At 41.1% G+C, this 3,208-nt stretch overlaps 1 pseudogene; it reads right to left on the reverse strand.

Moving 5' to 3' along the window:
* Positions 1-2,218: 2,218 nt before the first annotated feature.
* LOC140502410 (phosphoglycerate mutase 1-like) lies at positions 2,219-2,865 on the reverse strand (annotated as a pseudogene).
* Positions 2,866-3,208: the final 343 nt, after the last annotated feature.

Genomic DNA, 3,208 nt, shown 5'->3' on the forward strand with positions numbered 1-3,208 from the left:
ATGTGATTAAAAAAAAGAGACAACATATTGGATTGAATTCCAAGATTTTAAGCCTGAGTGACTGAGAAGATGATGCTACTATTAATAGAAGTAAGGAATTTGTAAGGAGGGGAAGGTTTATGGGGAAGATAATAAGTTCAGTTTTGGACTTATTGAGTTTGATGTATAAGTGGATACCATAAGTGCATGCATGGACAATGAAGAATTAAAGATATAAAGCTGGTACTCAGGGATGGAACTGTGAATGGATTTGTAGATTTGTCCTCTATAGAGATGAAAATTGCAGCCATGTGAGTAAATCAAATCACCAAGAAAGACAATAGAGAGAAAATAGGAATGCCTTGAAGGACACTTAAATTTAAGGAGTGGTAGGAGAGCAATGAACCAGCAAAGGAAACTAAGAAGGAATAGTAGAAGAAGAGAGCCAAGGAAGAAGTATAGTTCCCAGAAGGAGAAGGTGGCCAATAATGGCAAAGACTGGAAAAAGATGGAGAAGGACCAAGAAAAGGGCAATCCATTTGGCAATTAATGTGTTACTCTGACATAGGAGACAATAGTTTCAATATTGTTTGGGGTTCTGTAAATCAGATTTAAAGAATGAGGAATGGATGATGAGGAAGTGGAGACACATTTTCTATATTTTAGCAATGAAAGGGAAGAAAAAATAAGACAGATTGAATTAATGGCAGAGTCAATGGAAGGGCTTTTTCCCCCATTTTTGGACAAGAGAGCAGTGAGCATGTTTATAGACAGCATGTAAAGTCTCAGGCAAGAGGAAGAACTTGAGAATGAGAAATACAGAGTAACTGTTAGAAGAGGGCCCCAGAGGAGAAAGGAGGGAATGGGATGAAAAGCACAAGGAGAGGGAGTATGTCTTGACAAAGAGAAGAACCATCTTTTACTCTGAAATGGGAAGAAAGAGGGAATGGCAGATGAAGACATAAAGAAAAATGAAATGTGAGAGAGCTTTCCATTGACCCATGTTCACAGTAAAGCAGGTGAGATCTACTGAGATATAGGAGATTGGGGATGGAATTTGGAATGGGTGACGGGGGAACGTGATGAAAAGTTATTTAAAGATACTAAAGGAATTATCACATAACAGTGAAGATCCATTTAAGGATCAAGAAAATCAATTTGCAGTGGACCTAGTCAGCAAAGTTTTGTGACTTCTTCCAGTTGTGCTCAGTGACTCATAGCTAATGTTGATGTAGAGAAAGCATATGGGTGTGGGGAGGGAGGACAGGGAGGGGATAAGCCAAGAATGAGGATCAACAGGGCAGAAATAGGACAAGAAAGGGTGAGGGATTTGAAGGCAGAGAATAATGCCTTTTTAAAAATTGCACATCACTCCTTTATTACAGTGAACAAAGCAATGACAAAAAAGGTTAATATGGTTATGCTAAAATTGATAACAAGACCTAGATGACAGGTTCAGGAAGCTGGGATATGATGTGGAGAGGAAATGGAACTCTATGAGACTCATTTAACATGATAAAGAAGCATTTCACTGCCCCAAATCAGAGAAGGGCTTCAAAAAAACCCCACAGTACTCCTCAACCCCTTAGAAATCAGGAAAATCTTTGGTGTGGCTTGAGAACTCTGATGACTATAATACAGGTCAGTTTAATTTCAGAAGTCACTCACCAGTGACTTTTATTAACCAGTCTAGGAGAAGGTTCTTTTGTAAAATTACATGCAATAAGTAAATATTTGGGCCCAATCTCAACCTCCCAGAATCCATTTCTTTTGGGTCGGAATATGATCAAAATAAGACTTTTATGTTTTCTTAAATTACCTCTGGGGTTATACTCAGTTTCTTTTACCAATGGAATGGCTATAACCCCTGGGAGGGCTGCCCTATTGGTGGAACTAACTCATAGGACTAACTGGAGAAATTGATTCTTTAACATTTCACTTTTGATCCCTTTTTACCACATCCCTATTCCAACTCCCAACTGGATATTTATTGAGCCAAACCACACAGGGGATGCTTTGACTGATGTAGTTTAAGGGAGGGGCTATAGGAGAGGAAGTGATTGGTTTGAAATAAGAAAGACTTGAGAAAAGGAATTATCAGTCTCCCCCTGCCCCCCTGCAGCTATATGCTGTGATCCCTAACAGTGGTTAGTGCATGGAGCAGGCAGGGAAGAAATGGGATAGGGATAGGATTGAGAGAAGGAACTGATTCATGTGTACATGGGCCAGTAGCTTTCTTTCAGTTCTTGGCTTTGCCTTAGGCTGCCACAGCCTCCATGGCTTTGCCCACAGTCTTGTCATCTTCTAGAAAACACATGGGCTTGATAGATATCACATTCTTATACAATTCATACACATGGGAATGCCAGCAGGCAGATTTAGCAACTTGATGGTTTCAGACAGACCCTCAAGATATTTGACAGTGCTATGAAAGTTACTGTAATGGGATGCAATCACTACACATTTTCCTTCCTTGATCTGAGAAGTGATTTCCTTATTCCAGAAGAGTAGAACCTGAGCTTTGGTATCTTTCAGGCTGTCCTGGAGAGCAGCTGGTCCTCAGGAAGATCTGCATAGTAATGATCTTTACTGATGTCACCACGGGATGGGTGGTTGGACTCCTTGGAAGTTGGTGGGATATTTTAGGAGCATCACTTCCTCTTCAGCTAGACCTCATCTTGCTCAGCAGCCATCTCAGCTTTTTTTGGGACTTGTTAGAACCCTATAGAGCTTCTCACTGAGGAACTAAACCCTAACTGCAAGCAACTTCATCTGGTCAGTGGCATCTAGCACTATCCAAAGGGTACGCATTGCTCTCTTCTGGACTGGGGTGAAGCCACAGCACTTGATTGTTCGCTTGGCCTCCTCCTGCCCAGAAGAGCTCATGTTTAGGACATACCAGTTATTGAAATGGTTCCCTCAGTTCCAGACATTCATGCCAGAACAGCATGAACTTGTAGGTAGCCATGGTAGGATATGGGGTCAGGGCTCTGGGCTTGGGCTCAGGCTTAGGAAAGTCAGATTGAGAGACTGACAGGTGAATCCATACTAGACAATGCCTTGTTGAAATTGTGAACTATTAGCTCAAGACTGAAACGAAAGAAAGCCAGAATAGGCATTATTTGTGTGTGTGTGTGTGTTTGTGTGTGTGTGTGTGTGTGTGTGTGTGTGTGTGTACACTACAAAGTTAAAGGGAGATCAACTAATGAACCAGTTAAATTCGATCTAA

The sequence above is a fragment of the Notamacropus eugenii genome, chromosome 4 (assembly GCF_028372415.1).
Source record: "Notamacropus eugenii isolate mMacEug1 chromosome 4, mMacEug1.pri_v2, whole genome shotgun sequence".
Taxonomy (NCBI): Eukaryota; Metazoa; Chordata; class Mammalia; order Diprotodontia; family Macropodidae; genus Notamacropus; species Notamacropus eugenii.